At 40.6% G+C, this 20,464-nt stretch overlaps 1 protein-coding gene and 1 long non-coding RNA gene across 2 annotated transcripts in view; both read left to right on the top strand.

Annotated features, from left to right (window-relative positions):
* Positions 1-1,891: 1,891 nt before the first annotated feature.
* Positions 1,892-14,726, top strand: LOC140598534 (uncharacterized). Its single transcript, XR_012000972.1, has 4 exons — positions 1,892-2,514; positions 5,835-5,955; positions 13,126-13,232; positions 13,949-14,726. It is a non-coding gene; the product is annotated as an uncharacterized lncRNA (long non-coding RNA).
* Positions 14,727-18,137: 3,411 nt separating this feature from the next.
* The window catches only part of LOC140598721 (rho GTPase-activating protein 20-like), a 40,149-nt gene continuing 37,822 nt past the window's right edge, over positions 18,138-20,464 (top strand). Inside the window, exons 1-2 of the mRNA XM_072757247.1 lie at positions 18,138-18,643; positions 18,724-18,838. The gene's annotated coding sequence lies outside the window, so the exon portion shown is untranslated. The remainder of the gene's footprint in view (positions 18,644-18,723; positions 18,839-20,464) is intronic.

Raw genomic sequence — 20,464 nt, forward strand, 5'->3', positions numbered from 1 at the left:
AAGTTGGAGAGCAAACTGATGGGCCTTTTAACCATGGCAAGGAATTTATTTTGAATCTACGTTCAATGGGAATCCAATGAAAAATTTGGTATCTGTTGTTTATTACACGAGGTTTAGAGAAGGATCCAGATAAATAGAAAACGGGGTACATTATAATTCTTTGTTATTTATGGCAACAAATTTTGATTACACTTACAAAAACGTTAGGAAATTTAGAAGTTTTTTTTTTTTTTTTACTTGAAAAAAACCTCTACAGTTACCTTCTTCAATTTCTCTGGAGTTGTTTCACAAGCTTTGGTAAACCTACATTGCTCACAGGACTTTTCCTATCAATAAACTCAGTGAATTCGTGGGTCAGAATTCCAGGACAACTTCTTCCGCGTGTCTGGGCCTGATTGGGGGGGAACTTATTCCCGAGGAACTTATTCCCCGCACAGAGGCAGCCCCTGGGGCTACCGGCTGACAGCACAGGACACGGGCTGCGGCTCACCCCTTTAAGCCCAACCCAATTCCCTTGTTTTTGAAGAAGAATTTATTTATTCATGATAGACACACAGAGAAAGAGAGCGAGGCAGAGACCCGGCGGAGGCAGAAGCAGGCTCCATGCAGGGAGCCCCACGCGGGACTCCACCCCAGGGCTCCAGGGTCAGGCCCAGGCTGAAGGCGCCTCAACCGCTGGGCCACCCAGGCCGCCCCCAATTTCTTAAAAGCTGTGCCCGCATCCAGTCACCAGGACCTCTCAAGCTGCGGCTGGGCAGCCACGCAGGCGGGTTCTTCACTGACTCCGGAAGCATCTAAGCAGAAGTTTGGGGAGGTGGCGGGGGTCCCTGGGGCCACGTTAAGAGGCAACCCGCGGGGTTCACATCACTTTGAAAATAGCTTTGAAAAAAAAAAAAAAAAAAGAGGGATGCCTGGGTGGTACAGCGGTTTCGCGCTTGTCTTTGGCCCAGGGCGCGATCCTGGAGACCCGGGATCGAATCCCACATCGGGCTCCCGGTGCATGGAGCCTGCTTCTCCCTCTGCCTGTGTCTCTGCTTCTCTCTCTCTCTCTCTGTGACTGTCATAAATAAATAAAAATTAAAAAAAAAAAGAAAAAAAAAAGAAACAATCGCTTTGGCACTGACGAGCTAGGATCCTGGGCCGCTCAGTCCGCAGGCCTCGGGAGCGGGCGTCAAAGCAGGTTCTGCAGTCCTCTCGCCTCAGCTGCTGCCCGCGACCACAATTACAGGGGCCCGCCAGGACCCTTCGGAGCCCCACAACCCGGAAGTGCCTGACCACGCCTACCCACTGCGCCTGCGCGAGGCGCCCCCTCCAGCGATCAGGGAGACTGGCGCTGGGCGGGCTGAGAGGCTCCTCGCGCCTGCGCGGAAGGCCCCGGGGAGCAGCGTCGTTACTTTCCAAACGAGTGGCGGGAACCGTTGGAGGCTGTGCGGTCGCCGCCTGCCGGGTAGCAGCGCGCTCCCTCGTCCCTAGGCCTGGCCATGGCGCTGCAGCTGTCCCGCGAGCAAGGCATCACCCTGCGCGGGAGCGCGGACATCGTGGCCGAGTTCTTCTGCAAGTCCCGCTCCCGCAGGCCAGAGGGCGGGGAGAGCTGAGGCCCGGCGGCCCTGGAGGCCCGGGGCCACGGAGGCGGGGGCGGGGGTGGCGGTGGGGCGGCTCTGCTCCAGCGCCCGCCTGGCTGGAGAATCTAATCTAGGCGCCTTGCTCCTGGGGCAGCGGGAAGCCCAGGTGCTGCCCAGGCCTGCCTCGCGCCGGCCCCTCCCAGCAGCCTTGCTTTAAACTGCGGATCCCACAGGCTTCCCAGCCCGGCCGGCCGGCACCGCCCCGAGCGGGTGGAGCCCCAGTACATTTTGCACAGCCCATCCACCAAGCTTTGATTCCAGCACTGAGGGCGATGGACTGGATTTAGGAAACTCTGTCCTGGACCAGGCCATGTTTGCACCCTCTGATAGACTCTGGCAGGAGAAGAGGAGGGAAAAGTGAGGGAGAGGCTTGCTCTGGAGCATTGGACCGGTTAATCAGTCAATTGCTAATCCAGACACAAAAGCCTATTTGGACACCCTGTGATCACATAACCTGAATTGGGGCTTGCATTACCGTGAGCTTGTAGTTCTACTTTGACGCTAGGTTAATGCAGTTTGGCATTTTTCTTTCCGCATAAAACCACGTATCGTGTTCTTTTGATTTAGAAGCAACATTTTTAAGGATTTTCAGTGGCACTTTTCACCTACTCTGCTTTCAGCGAGACACCCACAAACGCACATTTAGGCTTTTTCAGTTTGATGCCATGAATGAAACCGAAGCCACATCTAAATAGGTTTTATTTTCCAGAGTTACAAAGTGGAAATAACTTTGACATTCCTTTTGTTTTCAGCATTTGGCATCAACAGCATTTTATATCAGCGTGGCCACCTGAAACCTCTACCAGAGTGCAGAAATACGGATTCACCTTGCTTATAACAACAGATCCTGAGCTCATAAAATAACTCAGTAATGTAGTGGAACAAGTGAAAGGTATTTAATTGTTGAAAACCAATTTGAGTTTCGCAGGCCTTCTTGGACCCTACTTTCTGGCATCTTGGTGTTCATTTTTCAGCTCTATACAAAGAGGTGTAAAACACTGCAATCTCAAATATAGCGATTCTCCTTCGGAAGGAAGGAAATAATAAATTGAAAGAAACTCCACTCTTCCCTACCACATTTTGAGTGGGTTAAATACGTTGATGTTAGGAATCTGATCTGGCTTCACAAAACAATCTCTATCAACTCTTTTTGAAGTGATTTTTGCAGTTCGTGTAGCCAGGTGGAACAAGTTGGAATTTTACATAACTATGATGATGTTTATTATTGGAGAGAAATCCACTATATATTTTTACATGACATATTTTCTATAGCTGCCTAGAGTTTAAAACCGTCATTATTTTAAGATAAAAGAAAATGAAATTGGATCCAGCCTGGGAACTAAACTTAAAAAAATACTACTAATAGAGTACCCAATAAAGTTTTTTAATGTCTTACTTTCTTCATTTGTCTTTGTTAAAATCCTGCCTGTAAGTTAGCCGTTTCTATCTGAACACTCCTTGTTTTTCCGTAGCTCAAGAAATTCCTGAATACTTGTTCTCCATCTATTCTGTCTCTTTTTCCCCCATGTTTTTCTCTACTTAGGATTCTCACTTCTAATTTTTCTGTGTTATAGGATGTTTCTCCCTGGCTCCTCATTTGACCTTCCAAAGCTAGTTCCAAAAAACAAAAACAAAAAAAAACATTATAGTATTTTTTTATTCCTAAGTCATATATATATATATATATATATATATATATATATATATATATTGTTTCAAGAGGCTTTATTTTTAAAATTCTATTAATTATATTTTTATCATCTTCAGGGCTAAATCACCCAGGGCGATACTCAGATTACTTAGCCTGCAACATAGAAGTAACTAAGAATGTATGTCACCTTAATTTGATGAAGAAGCAAACCCTGCCTAAGTTACTGGCTTTTAGGTTGTCTCCTTTAAGACTACACTGATGACATTTCACCTCGGTTGTATGTACACCTTCCTATTTAATTTGTCCCTTTTATTTTAGTTAGAATGGAGGAATTGCTCTTCTTAGAGGCAAATTGTTCAATCTCTTTGAATCCCCATCCCTCTAGCCTTCTTAAGGACTCTACCCTAGTTCTTCTCTGGTATTTCTGACTTCTTTCTTTTGAGATATTTTCATTGGTTTCATTTGTCTTCAGTTTTAAAAGAAAAAAATGTCCACCCACCCCAGATCTTTAAGTGACTACCCAATCTCTTCCTTTTCAGAGCAAAATTGAGAAAAGGTTGTTTTTTGTCGAGGGGTCTGCAAGCCTGAGGGCACATATCCAACAAGTGGCCTATTTTTGTACTACCTGCAAACTGAGTGTTTTCAGATTTTGAAAGGCTAGTTTTTAAAAGACTACGCAAGAGACCTAGGGGGCCCACAAGTCCTAAATATTACAAGATTGTTTGTGTCTCTTGAAAGAAAACAACAACTGTGTATTCTTGAGTATATTATCCCAAGTTCCAAGATTAATTCAGGGCTCATTATGAGGCCCCCTTATTATAATCTCTAAGATGACTTCTGACACATACATAACTTTACTAACAATCTTTGTGTAGTTGATTCACAAACATACATCCAACCCAAGTCTTCTCTTTGCTCATATAGTAAGTGGCTCCCTTGATATCCACATGTGGCTATCCTAGTGATACTTGAAAACTAAATTTAAGGGGGTCCTGGCTGGCTCAGTCAGTAGAGCATGCAACTCTTGATCTTGGGTTGTAAGTTCCAGCCCCACATTGGGTGTGGAGATGACTTAGAAATAAAACCTTAGGGCAGCCTGGATGGCTCAGCAGTTTAGCACTGCCTTCAGCCCAGGGCATGATCCTGGAGACCTGGGATCGAGTCCCACATCAGGCTCCCTGCATGGAGCCTGCTTCTCCCTCTGCCTGTGTCTCTGCCTCTCTCTCTATGCCTCTCTCTCTCTCTGTCATGAATAAATAAATAAAATCTTTAAAAAAGAAGAAAAATAAAACCTTATAAAATTGTAAGCATCATGTCTCATTCCCATTCTCTTTCTCTCAATGAATGGATCAACCCTCCAACCAGTGGTATAAACCAGAAAGTTGGGAACTATCCCTGAGTATTTCCTCTTTCTTAGTCTCATAAGTATCCAATAAATCTTAACAATTTTAACCACGAAATCTCTTCACTCTACCTATACTGATCCATCTCTCCCAATTTATCCTTCTATAAGCCTTCAGTACCTCTTGCTTGAATTACTAATCAATTAGCATCCCTAGATCCTCTCTTTACTTCCACTCTACTTTCCACACATCACAGCCAAAAGGATAGTTCTGAAATATAAGTTTAATCACATCACACCCTGCTTCAGACACAGTAATGACTTCCCTGGTTCTTGAAGTATAAGTTCTTTAATTTAGCCCATGTGACCTTGTGTGGTCTGACCCCTATGTATCTTGCACAAACCGACCTTGTTTATTCTCCCTTTCTTTTTTTTTTTTAAAGTTATTAATTTTGATGAAATCCAAATGATTTTTTTTCTGTTTTGGCTTTTTGTGGCATATCTAATAATTCTTAAATTTTTTATTTATTTATTTTTTATTTATGATAGTCACAGAGAGAGAGAGAGGCAGAGACACAGGCAGAGGGAGAAGCAGGCTCCATGCACCGGGAGCCTGATGTGGGATCCGATCCCGGGTCTCCAGGATCGCGCGCCTGGCCAAAGGCAGGCGCCAAACTGCTGCGCCACCCAGGGATCCCCCATTCTCCCTTTCTTAACTGTATCTGTATTACCCTTTCAATCCTCTGGTCAGATACTTTTTGGTTTCCAGTATTTTAGACCTGTACCCTTTTCTGTAACCTTTTGCATATTTAATGGTATTTACTTGTAGAACTGAAGTCAAGTGAGAATTCCCTGAGTCAAATTTTCCTATATTCTCTCATTGGATCACATACTGCACCTTCTTAGCACTTAGTACAATTAAAAATTTACATTCATTGCTGTAATGATTAGATTAATGCTCATCTTCTGCAATTTACCTTGGATTACAGTATACTGCATGTTCACTACTCTGTGCTTAGCATTCAGTACTAACTACATCTGCTATGGATACTGAGAATTGGAAAACGGGAGCTAGGTTATCGTGAGGCAAGTTTTCTGTACAGGTTGGAGGAGTTCCAAAATACCAGTGGTAGGATTTGCTAAGGGTAGAAAGTGAGACCTGGGAAGAGTTACTTTGTAATGCAGTGAACCAAAACAGATGCCTTGTTCTGTATTGCAGATTGGTTATACAAGTGTTCAGTTCAGAAGCTGGTGGTATTCATCTCAAATAATGAAAGCAGTGAAGTCCTTGAAAGGTGGCAGGTTGACATTGAGTGCGACAAGACTGCAAAAGATGACAGGTAAGTATGAATTAAACTGCTTCCATTTTCATGATTTTTTTCCCAAAACTTGTTTTCTTGACTAAATGAGTTCTAACCAAATTGAACTAGTTTCGTATAAGGTAGTTTGTTTGTAATTATGTTAGATCTCCTGTGGAGAAGAATAAGACTCACAAACTGTGCTCACAAAAGAGTCATGCCTATTATGGACTTGTATAGTGTACTTTTAACATAACTGCCCTTAGTCTAAAATCCATGAATTTCAACCGTTAGTATTTATGGTGCTATATGTAAGCTATGTATTAGGTGTATTAGGATGTATTAGGTGGCCCATTTAATGGATTGTGTCAAGGTACTTTTAACCATGAAGTATTATCCTAGACGTTCTCCTAGCTTGATATGCAGCTCTACTGTATTTCATTTAATGCTATGAACTTCCTAAGACACTCTGAACTGAAGTTCTTAGATCCTCTGGATGGGAAATGCCCCCTCATTATATGCTAATTCTTAGCATTGTCCAAGGCATGCTTACCTGTAAACTCAGAACTCTCTCTCATAATGAAATGTACTTTGTTCCTGAAGCCTTTGGTCTATTTTAGAAAATGTTTATTTTATTATTTTAAATAATTTATTTTTATTGGTGTTCAATTTACCAACATACAGAATAACACCCAGTGCTCATACCGTCAAGTGCCCCCCTCAGTGCCCACCACCCAGTCACGCCCACCCCGCCCTCCTCCCGTTCCACCGCCCCTAGTTCGTTTCCCAGAGTTAGGAGTAAGTAAGTTGTGTCTCCCTTTCTGATATTTCCCACACATTTATTGACCCTTCCCTTATATTCCCTTTCACTCTTATCTATATTCCCCAAATGAATGAGAACTTATAATGTTTGTCCTACTCCGATTGACTTACTTCACTCAGCATAATACCCTCCACTTCAATCCACGTTGAAGCAAATGGTGGGTGTTTGTCATTTCTATTGGCAGAGTAATATTCCATTTTATACATAAACCACATCTTTATCCATTCATCTTTCGATGGACACCAAGGCTCCTTCCACAGTTTAGCTATTGTGGATATCGCTGCTAGAAACATTGGGGTGCAGGTGTCCCGGCATTTCATTGCATCTGAATTTATCAGGTAAATCCCAGCAGTGCAATTGCTGGGTCATAGGGCAGCTCTATTTTTAACTCTTTGAGGAACCTCCACACAGTTTTCCAGAGTGGATGCACCAGTTCACATTCCCACCAACAGTGTAAGAGGGTTCCCTTTTCTCCCCATCCTCTCCAACATTTGTGGATTCCTGCCTTGTTTATTTTCCCCATTCTCACTGGTGTGAGGTGGTATCTCATTGTGGTTTTGATTTGTACTTCCCTGATGGCAAGTGATGCGGAGCATTTTCTCATGTGCATGTTGGCCATGTCCAGGTCTTCCTCTGTGAGATTTCTGTTCATGTCTTTTGCCCATTTCATGATTGGATTGTTTGTTTCTTTGGTGTTGAGTTTAAGAAGTTCTTTACAGATCTTGGATGCTAGACCTTTATCTGATACGTCATTTGCAAATATCTTCTCCCATCTGTAGCTTGTCTTTTAGTTTTGTTGACTGTATCCTTCGCTGTGCAAAAGCTTCTTATCTTGATGAAGTCCCAATAGTTCATTTTTGCTTTTGTTTCTTTTGCCTTCCTGGATGTATCTTGCAAGGAGTTACTGTGGCCGAGTTCAAAAAGGGTGTTGCCTGTGTTCTCCTCTAGGATTTTGATGGAGTCTTGTCTCACATTTAGATCCTTCATCCATTTTGAGTTTATCTTTGTGTGTGGTGCAAGAGAGTGGTCTAGTTTCATTCTTCTGCATGTGGATGTCCAATTTTCCCAACACCATTTATTGAAGAGACTGGCTTTCTTCCAATGGATAGTCTTTCCTCCTTTATCGAATATTAGTTGACCATAACGTTCAGGGTCCACTTCTGGGTTCTCTATTCTGTTCCATTGATCTATGTGTCTGTTTTTGTGCTGGTACCACACTGTCCTGATGACCACAGCTTTGTAGTACAAACTGAAATCTGGCATTGTGATGCCCCCCGCTATGGTTTTTTTTTTTAAATTCCCCTGGCTATATGAGGTCTTTTCTGATTCCACACAAATCTTAATATAATTTATTCTAACACTCTGAAGAACGTCCATGGTATTTTGGTAGGGATTGCATTAAACGTGTAAATTGCCCTGGGTACCATTGACATTTTCACAATATTAATTCTGCCAATCCATGAGCGTGGACTATTTTTCCATCCCTTTGTGTCTTCCTCAATTTCTTTCAGAAGTGTTCTATAGTTTTTAGGGTATAGATCTTTTACCTCTTTGGTTAGGTTTCTTCCTAGGTATCTTATGCTTTTGGGTGCAATTGTAAATGGGTTTGACTCCTTAATTTCTCTTTATTCAGTCTCATTGTTAGTGTATAGAAATGCCACTGAATTCTGGGCATTGATTTTGTATCCTGCCACACTGCCAAATTGCTGTATGAGTTCTAGCAATCTTTGGGTGGAGGCTTTTGGTGTTTCTACGTAGGGTATCATGTCATCGGCGAAGAGGGAGAGTTTCACTTCTTCTTTGCCAATTTGAATGTCTTTAATGCCTTTTTGTTGTCTGACTGCTGAGGCTAGGACTTCCAGTACTATGTTGAATAGCAGTGGTGAGAGTGGACATCCCTGTCTTGTTCCTGATCTTAGGGGAAAGGCTCCCGGTGCTTCCCCATTGAGAATTATATTTGCCGTGGGCTTTTCGTAGATGGCTTTTAAGATGTTGAGGACTGTTTCCTCTATTCCCACACTCTGAAGAGTTTTGATCAGGAATAGACGCTGTATTTTGTCAAATGCTTTCTCTGCATCTAATGAGAGGATCATACGGTTCTTGGTTTTTCTCTTGCTGATATGATGAATCACATTGATTGTTTTATGAGTGTTGAATCAGCCTTCTGTCCCGGGGAAAAATCCTACTTGGTCATGGCGAATAATTTTCTTAATGTGTTGTTGGATCCTATTGGCTAGTATCTTGTTGAGAATTTTTGCTTCCATGTTCATCACGGATATTGGTCTGGAACTCTCCCCTTTGGTGGGATCTTTGTCTGCTTTTGGAATTAAGGTGATGCTGGCCACATAGAACGAATTTGGAAGTACTCCATCTCTTTCTATCAAACAGCTTTAGTAGAATAGGTATGGTTTCTTCTTTAAACGTTTGATAGAATTCCCCTGGGAAGCCATCTGGCCCTGGACTTTTGTGTCTTTGGAGGTTTTTGATGACTGCTTCAATTTCCTCCCTGGTTATTGGCCTGTTTAGGTTTTCTATTTCTTCCTGTTCCAGTTTTGGTAGTTTGTGGCTTTCCAGGAATGCGTCCATTTGTTCCAGTTTGCCTAATTTATTGGCGTATAGCTGTTCATAATATGTTTTTAAAATCGTTTCTAATTCCTTGGTGTTGGTAGTGATCTCTCCTTTCTCATTCATGATTTTATTAATTTGAGTCTTCTCTCTCTTCTTTTTAATAGGTCTGGCTAATAGTTTATCTATCTTAATTAATTCTTTCATAAAACCAACTCCTGGTTTTGTTGATCTGTTCCACATTTCTTTTGTTCTCAATTTCATTGAGTTCTGCTCGAATCTTTATTAACTCTCTTCTGCTGGGTGTAGGATCTATTCCCTGTTTTTTCTCTAGCTCCTTTATGTGTAAGGTTAGCTTTTGTATTTGAATTCCTTCCAGTATTTGACTGGATGCTTGTATTCTGATGTATTTCCCCCTCAGGACTGCTTTTGCTGCATCCCAAAGATTTTGAACGATTGTATCTTTATTCTCATTAGGTTCCATGAATCTTTTTAATTCTTCCTTAATTTCCTGGTTGACCTTTTCATCTTTTAGCAGGATAGTCCTTAACCTCCACGTGTTTGAGGTCCTTCCAAACTTCTTGTTGTGATTTAGTTCTAATTTCAAGGCATTATGGTCTGAGAATATACAGGGGACGATCCCAATCTTTTGGTATCGGTTCAGACCCGATTTGTGTCCCAGTATGTGGTCTATTCTGGAGAAAGTTCCATGTGCACTTGAGAAGAATGTGTATTCAGTTGAGTTTGGATGTAAAGTTCTGTAGATATCTGTGAAATCCATCTGGTCCAGTGTATCATTTAAAGGTCTTGTTTCTTTGGAGATATTGTGCTTAGATGACCTATCCAGTGGAGAAAGCCTTAAATCGAAGTCACCAAGTATATTATTATCTAAATATGTCTTAATTTATGTTATTAATTGATTGATAGTTTTGTCAGCTCCCACATTCGGGGCATATATATTGAGGATTGTTAAGTCCTCTTCTTGGATACATCCTTTAAGTATGATATAGTGTCCCTCTTCAACTCTCACTACCGTCTTTGGGAAAAACTTTAGTTTATCTGATATAAGGATGGCTACCCCTGCTTTCTTTTGAGGACCCTTTGAGTAGTACATGGTTCTCCAACCTTTTATTTTCAGGTTGTAGGTGTCTTTCTGTCTGAGTCTCTTGTAGACAGCAAATAGGTGGGTCCTGCTTTTTTATCCAGTCTGAAACCCTGTGCCTTTTGATGGGGTCATTAAGCCCATTCACGTTCAGAGTTACTATTGAAAGATAGGAGTTTAGTGTAATCATGATATCTATTCAGTCCTTGTTTTGTGGATTGTTCCACTGAACTTCTTCTTAAAGGGGAATTTTAAGAGTCCCCCTTAAAATTTCTTGCAGAGCTGGTTTGGAAGTCACATATTCTCTCAGTGCCTGCCTGTCTTGGAAGCTCTTTATCTCTCCTTCTATTCTGAATGAGATCCTTGCCGGATAAAGTATTCTTGGTTGCATGTTCTTCTCATTTAGGACCCTGAATATATCCTGCCAGCCGTTTCTGGCCTGCCAGGTCTCTGTAGAGAGGTCTGCTGTAACCCTAATACTCTTCCCCATAATAGTCAGGGATTTCTTGTCTCTTGCTGCTTTAAGGATCTTCTCTTTATCTTTGGAATTTGCAAGCTTAACTATTAAGTGTCGAGGTGTTGAACTGTTTTTATTGATTTTAGGGGGAGATCTCTCTATCTCTCTATCTCCTGGATTTGAATGCCTGTTTCCCTTCCCAGATTAGGAAAGTTTTCAGCTATGATTGGTTAAAATACATATTCTGGCCCTCTGTCCCTTTCGGCGCCCTCGGGAACCCCAATTATACGTAGGTTTTTCTTCCTCAGGCTGTCGTTTATTTCCGTTTATCTATCTTCATGGTCTTTTAATTGTTTGTCTCTTTTTTCCTCTGTTTCCCTCTTTGTTGTCTTCTATGTCACCCACTCCTTCTTCCAGCTCTGAATCCTCGTCGTGAGGACTTCTAGTTTGGATTGCATCTCATTCAATTGATTTTTAATTTCTCCCTGATTAGGTCTAAATTCTGCAGTCATGAAGTCTCTTGAGTCATTTATGCTTTTTTCTAGAGCCTCCAGTAGCTGTATAATAGTGCTTCTGAATTGGCTTTCTGACATTGAATTCTAATCCAGATTTTGTAACTCTGTGGGAGAGAGGACTGTTTCTGATTCTTTCTTTTGAGGTGAGGTTTTCCTTCTAGTCATTTTGCTCAGTGCAGAGTGGCCAAAAACAAGGTGTATTGGGAAAAGGAGAAATTGAGAAGAGAGAAAGGAGGAAAGAAAAGAGAAAAAGAAAAACGAAAAAAGGAAGAAAAAAAGAGGAAAAAGAGAAAGAAAAAGAAGGGAAAAAAAGGCCAAGGGAAACAAATAAAATTCAAAAAGCAAAACAAAAACAAAAACAAAAACAAAAAAAAAAACAAAAACAAACAAACAAACAAACAAAAACACAGGGAAGTATCTTCTGATTCTGTATACTTTAAGTCCCTTGACTTCCCCTGGAACTTGTCCGTCTAGTTGGTCTCTGGGGGACGGGCTTGTTGTGCTGATTTTCAGGTGTTAGCGCTTGGGGGAGCTGCTCTACCCCCTGCCTGGTGCAGGGCTCAGAGGGGCTTGTTTACCCCTTGAGGCCCCAGAAGAAACACCTGCAGTGGCAGCGGCCTGCTCTGGAGCCCTGGAGTCAGCTCCTGAAGTAACTACGGAGCTCTCCATCTGCTGGGGCCTGGATGCTCCGGGGTCGGGGCCGCTGATCTGCTCAGCTTGGGGCAGGAGCGTCCTTCCCATCCTGGACCCTCCTGGCCTCTGCCTGTCCCGGGAGGAGGCCGGATCCTGGGCTGTGTCCCTGGCGCCCTGTGCTCCTGGGCCTGTGCTGTTGGATTTGTGCTCCCACCACACAGCCGCCTCTCTGCGGAACTGTGGCCCTAGCCCCTGTGAGCTGCTCCCGGGTCGAGCTGTGTCTGCGCTGCAGCCCTTTTATGGAGCTCAGCACACTCTCCCCGGGGCGCAGTTGCTCTGGTAGTGTCCCACGGAGCCTGCGGGCATCCCCGCCTTTCTGGGGTCCTGCTCCAACTCCCTGCGAGGCCTTTCTGCCCAGGAAGATTGGTGAAGCTCCTGCTTCTCTGGGCCTGGGCTCTCCTGTCCTGGGGACACTCGCCCTGGCCTTCGCCTGGCTCCTTGCGGGGCCCCTCCCCCTTGGATGCCTTTTGTTTCTTTATTTCTTTTTTCCCCGTCTTCCTACCTTGATAGAAGTGCGAACTCTTCTCACTGTAGCATTCCAGCTGTTCTCTCTTTAAATCTCAGGCCGAATTCATAGATTTTCAGGATGATTTCAAGATTATCTAGGTAATTGGTGGGGACAGGTGATTTGGGGACCCTACTCTTCCGCCATCTTGCCCCTCCCCTGGAAAATGTTTAATAATAAAAACAACTTGATATAACATCTTCTTTGAAGCACTACAGAATTAGACATTTATGTATTCCTAAAAATGCCAAAATGATTATGCCAATTAAAGATCTTAGATACTAATTGTTATCTTTATTTTACAATATGCTGAATGTTTCCTGACTTGAAGCACTTGGCAGGTTTTCTGGTCATCTGTTATTTAATGACCTGATACTAAGATCAGCCTTAATCACTGGAATAATAAGTGAAATTATAATTGTTTTTTAAAAACTCCTTTTGAATGCATTCCTTAATTTGAGTTTTGAAGCATTTAATCAAACAAATAATCTTACCAGTGTTTTAAATAACTTGTTAAAACTTAAAATGAATCAACTCATTTGGTTTCTTCAGTAGCACACCCAGAGGAAAGTCTCAGAAGGCCATCCAGGATGAGATCCTCTCCGTAATCCGACAGATCACAGCTACCGTGACGTTTCTGCCGCTGTTGGAAGTCTCTTGTAAGTATTATATGACTTCATGATGGTTCAGATTTGTTGTGGAAAGATTAAGCTATTACTTTAAGAATTAACAGTTTTGTTGAGTTTTTTCTTAATTATCCATGTCATGGTATATAAGTGAGAAAAATGTCATGAATCTAAAGCGATGCTGGTTGTGTTTTATTTACAAGTGCCGAATAGGGAAAGAATGAAAGTTTTCATTCAGTACTCCTGAATATTTTGACGTAATTTCTTCCATTACTTTTATTTTATACACATTTCCTTGTATATAATTAAGACTTAGACAGGTATAACTGTGTCTTTCTTTTCTGGCTTAGTTACTCCTTCATTCATCAGATATACCCTAAATGCCTACTGTATGCCTTCCATGGTTCTGGGCATTGGGATACAGCGGTCACAAAACCAAGATGTTCTTTTTCTCTGGCTTAGATTCATGCTGTCTCGTGATCAATTATATACTTTCTGCAAATATCTTTAATGGCTTTTCTCTTTGAAGAAAAAAAAACAATCGAGTTTTTCATCAAGTAAAAAGGAGTACAGTATTTTCTGTACTAAAATTTCCATTGAAGAAAAGCAATTAGCTAATATAACTGATTAGAGATCAAGCCAAACTAGCTTTTCTGACATGATAGGTGGCTCACATGTGAGGGAGAGAGGAAGGATACTTGTACCTTTCAAAAAATAATTGTACTTTAATGATCTTATCCCCAATTTAGGTTCATTTGACCTACTGATTTATACAAAGATTTGGTTGTCCTTGAATAATGGGAAGAGTCGGGACCACAGTTTATTACCAATTCTGAGGAAGTCTGTCTTCATTCATTTACTACTACTATCCACAAAGTAAATAGCATGGTGGCCTATAAAATTCCGACCAGTGACTGAGGATGAGATTAGGACAGTGATGTACTTGTAGTTCTCAGATGCGGTTTTCCTGAAACCAAGTCAACTATAGTTGATAAATTTTGTATCACTGGTTAATTTTTAGACTGGGGAAACTTAACATTATACATCTATTGAACTGTGCATAATTGTCCCATTTTTTGTTACCTGTATGACTTGATACAGGGTTGGCATAAATTATTGCACATTGTTCAAAAGGGAACTAGCAGATCACATCAGCATTGTTGTCAATTCCTTGAAAGTGGTAACTGTAGATGGATAACTTTTGCCATAAAACTAAATGCCTTCTTAAATCAGACCTTTTGGTCAAGGACTTTGCCTCTGGATTATAGGTAGGGAGATATTAAATGTAAAATACAGCAACAGAAGTATGAATATTGAGAGTCTTTGTTTAGATTCTGAAATTATCTAATGACAACCTGCAAGTAATGAAACATTGCTCATAATAGGTCTCTGCCATTTATTTCATTTGTATATTTTCCATATTGAAAACACTTCCAATTATTTGATTTTGATTTGTTGTAGAACTCGAACCTACAAAGCTATGTGTATTGCCACTGTTTAAATTCCTGTGATACAGAACTCTTAATTTTTTTGTTTTATAAAATCAAGCTTTAAATGATGATGAAATAAAGTTAAATATGTATGTTTAAAATTTGTCTTAAATATGTTTATATTGGTGTGGTATTAACACATATAATAGAATGGATTCAGTATAGCAAATAATATCTTGTGCCTACTGAGGCCTAAGGATACCAACTTGAATAAATCTGGAGGTACTTTCAATTTAACGAACAAGCTTTGATTATATCCCTTTAATCTTATAACCTTAGACTTAAAATAAGCATCATTCTCTGTATAAAATAATACATGTCATTTGGAATTAATTCATTTTAGCATATAGTGGACTGGAGAACTTTTCTATCCTCTTAGCTTTATTGCCAGCCTAGTTTTCCTTATTTTTTAAGGGTCAGTTTAAGGCAAACTTCTGACATCTTTTCTAATCTCTATTCTAAATGTTACCTTGTTTTGTAATTAAGTGCTTAGTATCAGACACCGTTCTAAGCTTTTTATATGAATTAACTCATTAACCTTCACTATAAAGTAAAAACACATAGCCTGTATCACTCATTCAGAAATGACAAAGTGAGCACCTGTTAAAGTTCCAAGTATTAGGATGAATGAAACAAAGTCTTGGTCTTTCTGAAGCTTGAGATATGGAGAGGAAAATAGATGGCAAGCTTCCAGGCAGTTACTACACAGGTTTATCTCATTATGTATTTGTTTTTTCACCTGAGTAATCTAATCTCTTTGATCCAGTTGCCTGCTTGTTAAGAATAAAAGGCAATTCTCTCATTGCAAGACAAATAAGTGCCAGTATTTGATGACAGGTATAGTGAATGCTATTGTGAAAGCCCATTGCCTGGAGAATTGTTGAAGCTATCTAATTGAGGTCCACCCACATATGTCCTTTTCCTGAATAAGAAAAGCAGTTCTGCAGAAAGGAAAATGATGTTGAATTAAGGTGTGGTCAAGAGTCTGGTTTTCCAAACATGAGGTATGTTACAAAGTGGACACTAGTAAGATTAAAGCATTTAAATTCTGTGCTGTTTGTAACCTCTAAACATGAAACATTAGGTTGAGAAGGAAAGCAGAACTGGAAGTTCAGTAAAAATATGAAGAGTTAAAAAATCTGGTCCTACTTTTGGGACAAAAGTTTGAAATTCTTTTTAGAAAGCAGTAACTGCTTTAGGAAACACTAAATGCCTCTGCTAAATAACCAGAAATAATGTGGTCATTCCCTGAAAAATATTCACCAGTAGCAACTTTCTTAATAGATCACGGACAATACTTAAATTTCTGTCAGTTGTTTTTATTCGCCAAATTAAAAAGTCCTAATATTACCACTTATACTTCGTGGCTTATACCACTACTGACTCCTACTAGTACATATATTAGAGTTGAGTGGGAGCCAAGCTACAAGCTTTATTGGCAAAGCTCAACCGGAAAAGCTTTAGCCTATGGCTCCATCTAAACTTGTCCTGCCCTCTTTTCCTATACCTTGAAGTCCACCTTAAGAGGAAGATATTTAAATCAACAGATGTAAGAATTGCAAATGACCTATGAACAGTGGGTATTATATGTAAGTGATGAATCACTAAATTATACTCCTGAAACCAATATTACACTATATGTTAATTAAAATTTAAATAAATGTTTGGAAGAAAAAAAAAAGCCCTACATGACTTCCACACCATGTTATACAGTGAACCCAAGATTCTAAGAGAACCTAATGGGCCTGCCCTGGACTCTTGACTCAGTTTTGCTTACCATAGGTAGAGGAATGGAAACATGTTCCGACTGGGCCTATCCGGGTCTGAAATAGAGCCCCAGAAGGGACTGAACCACACGTCTCCAGGAATCTTCTCCCAGTGTCATCAATTGGAGAGAGGAGTCAAGCTTCCATGGGAATTCACACAGAGGTGTGTAATAGTCTCATGTATTAATTGGCTTTTGCACAAACAACCATAGAATAACAATTTTTTCCCGTGTAGTCTGTGGGTTATCTGGAGTGCTTGTCTTCTTCTTTGCCCCTGCAAATCTGCAGGGCACGTGTCTCCTTCTATTATTGAAGGGGCAATGGCTCACCAGGACTCCTAAAGCTTATCTTCAGAACTTTCACACTGACATTTTTGCCCATATTCCACTGATGCAGGTAAGTCTTAAGGCTAAGCCAAACTTCAATGGGGCCAGAAAGTACACTCTTCCCATGGACGTGGGGAGAGGGCTGTGCGAAAATCTGATGAAAGTGATAGAAAGATCAGGATACCTAAATAATGCTACCCTGTAACTCGTTTTCCATCAGATGTCACTAATGCTACAATATTCAAATTAAGGTGAACTTTTAACTTTAGTATTCAGCCTTTCCTATTCGAAATTAACATTGGGATTTCTGGCTACAAAGATATAAAGACATCAGAGGAAGAAAACACAGCACGTGTATTGGCTAGGTAATTTTTCATTTAATTTTCCTGCTTTAGTGCACAAGTAGAATTGCAGGATCAATGGACACACAAACAGCTCTACATTTTTTAAACTTTAGGTGGTCTCTTCTGTCCATGATCAAGAAGCTCATTTGGCTCCTCAGCAAGCACATCAAGAGAAGTGTGTATTCACCTTTCCTAATGGCTCCTACCCTTTTACATCCTTTTAGCAATTGAATGTCCATAACACATTACTTTCCATTTACTGTATTTACAAAACTCCAGGTTTCTTTGGGAGCGTTGTAATTACACTGTCCTCGGATGACTTTAACCAATTAATGGCAGGAACCAAAAGACAGAGGACTGAATCCTGTAAGTTATCTATATCGTTCAAAGAATAAATCAAGTGTGAATTTGTGAACCGTTGTGCAACACTTTCCCAACCAGTCAAAAGAATTGTTCATTAAATAACCTTTTACTCTTTAGGGAATTAATTTTTGGCTAAAGTTGTAAATAATAATATCTTCATCTTTTTATTAAATATGTAAAGCTCTGTTTTAAGTTATTTTTGTACAATGTAACCATGATAAAAACTTGTGTGTTGGAATAACTATGGAATAGAAATGCTGCTAAATTTCAAATTTTATTAGTTACACCTTCTTAGAGCAGATCTTTGTTTTTTATTTATTTTTTATTTATTTTTTACTGGAGTTCAATTTGCCAACATAGAGCATAACACCCAGTCCTCATGCCTTCAAGTGTCCCCCTCAGTGCCCGTCACCTAGTCACCCCATCCCCCCACCCACCTCCCCTTCCACTACCCCTTGTTCATTTCCCAGATTTAGGAGTCTCTAAGAGCAACTCTTTAAAGATCTTTCCATTCTTCATGAATATGGCTTTGAAAGCCAGCAGCATTAACTGATGTTTATTTTTAAAAAATCTCGTTGGGAAATCTACTTAATCTTCATTAGAGTTGACAGTCCTCTTCCAATCTGTCAAAAACATGGTAGCCTTAGCAACAAAACTATCAGAAAAAGCTTAGAGAGGAAAATGTCAAGAGTTGACCCTCTGATTACAAAAGTCAGTTTATGTTACCATTTCACCTATTTTTGTGCTCTTACCATTTGATCTATTTTTATACTAGAGAAACATAATTTTCATTTATTTGTATAAATTCCATTCATCTGTGTTTATCTGCACCATTTTGCTAGGCAAGCTTGTTTGCACAAAGGAACACATGACATCAAAATCTTTATTGTTTTGGCATTTTATCTGTGCTAACAAAAGCCTCTGATTATAGGCACGACCACACATACTCCACTATCCATGCAAGGGAAAGATCTCAAACCTCTTCCAAAACTATCTAGTTATGGACATACCCAGTGGATACCTAGACATGGATCTGAATTTCTTTCTGAACGGCAGTGTCACTGACTCACATGCATTATTACTTAATCCTCACAGCAAATCTAGAGGGGTTATTCCCATTTTACACGTATAAAACCTGAGACTCAGGAAGGCCAGGTAATTTGCTGAACTTCAGACATCCAGGATCTAGCCCCAGGCCTGACCCTAAACCAATATTCTTTCTCATTGTTTTTCAGAAACTCGGCAACAGCGGAAGGTGCCCTGCTCCAGCTGCAGGGACTCAGCCAGAAAGACTGGAATACTACATGACTGTACCTGCAAGTTGGGGAAGGAGAACTCAACACTATTTGAGTATTGAGTTGCATTCATTTTTTAAAAAACACTTTTTCAAAATAAGCTATCATTAAATGTTTATATATACATAGTATTTTTGCTGTATAATAGCAGCATGCATTTTCTTCCATCAATGTTTTCTTCTCTCATTCTTTCACTTGTTTATGTAACTACATGCTGTGTTGGAATTTGGGCTTCTTTACGGGTTGGAACCAGTTCGAGAAAGGGGACACAGCAGGCAATTGAAATGTATGTTATCATCCAAATTATAGGGTTCCCTAGTAAAGCTGGGTAGAGGCTTAGACGTCATGCAAAAACAGGGTTTGCTACTGCATCTCCATAAACAAGCCATGGGATGGCCAGACAACTGCAGTTGTCCTCACTCAAGCCCACTCCAATAGGGGACCAAGAAACTCTTTAAGTACAAAAGCTCTACACAGCTTCTATAGGTCTTAAAAAGGTCTGCTCTACGTTGCTTGGGATGGTGTGAGAAAGTGAAGAGAGCGACCCCAAATCTCTTCTCCAACACCATGTTGTGTCATCAGGATTGGAGTCGAATCCTGAAGAGGGGAATAACACGCATCCCTCCTAATGCTTGCCAGCTTTTTAATTTTTTAAATATATTACATTGTGGATTCCACTGGCATCATGTGAGTTGTTTTAAGTAGGCATACTCCCAGGCATTTTTTTTTCAGTTTTATTAATTATGTATGCATTTTCATCTGTAGTCAGAAAGATACCTGTTTTTTTTTTCCTAACATGTTTTAACACATATTACCCTGAGCAAAGATTGTAAAGTCCATGCTGAATACTTAAAAACATGTATTTGTAGAAAAGTCATGAAGGCGGTGTACGCATGATGGAAGGCTGAGAAACAATGTCATAACCCTTTGTACTCAGGCATCAGAAGGGGACCAGGCAGCTGTCCCTCTCAGCCGAGTGGTGCATGCTCACAGTGCTGCTGTGCTCACACAGACCCCATGTCTGCTTCTCCCTACACAGAGTCCTTCTGGGACTTCTTGAAGGGCATTTTGCTTTTTGCCCATAAAAGACTAGCACCATGAGTCAGATAGTACTAAGCTGAAAGTTCACTCTCTAATTCTATTTCTTATCACTAATTATGCCCAGTCATGTTGTCCAAAATAGCTCACCAGATTTTATGAAATGAATACAGAGAACTATATCAATATGAAAATGTCCCAAATTTGAACAATATGAAACTGATTTTTGTTACTCAACTTCCCCACAAACTAAATCCCCTTGCAAGGAAAAGCTCATGGAGCTTTTATTTAAAGTCCAAATGCTCTCACTCTCCATTTTATACAATTGGCTCAGTGTAAGCCAGAGACTTTTACTTAGAGCCGAGGTTCCTATAGCTGCAGCTGTGTCCTGGGATTTCACAGGAATGAGTATAGCTTCTTCAGCCTCTTCAAAGTTGCTTCAAATCTCTAATTAGTTCTAGTCTCCAAGGGGTCAGCAGTCACAAAAGAAACTGTCCACTATAGAAGTTGTCACAAACAAAACTGTGGTACCCCAATTAAGTGACTATGTAATGTCATCTGATACTGCTATCGGAGCACAGCAGATAACTTAGTAGCACCTATGCTGGAGACAGTGAGGACCTGGTCTAGGTCCGGTGGCAAG

The sequence above is a fragment of the Vulpes vulpes genome, chromosome 4 (assembly GCF_048418805.1).
Source record: "Vulpes vulpes isolate BD-2025 chromosome 4, VulVul3, whole genome shotgun sequence".
NCBI classification, from domain to species: Eukaryota; Metazoa; Chordata; class Mammalia; order Carnivora; family Canidae; genus Vulpes; species Vulpes vulpes.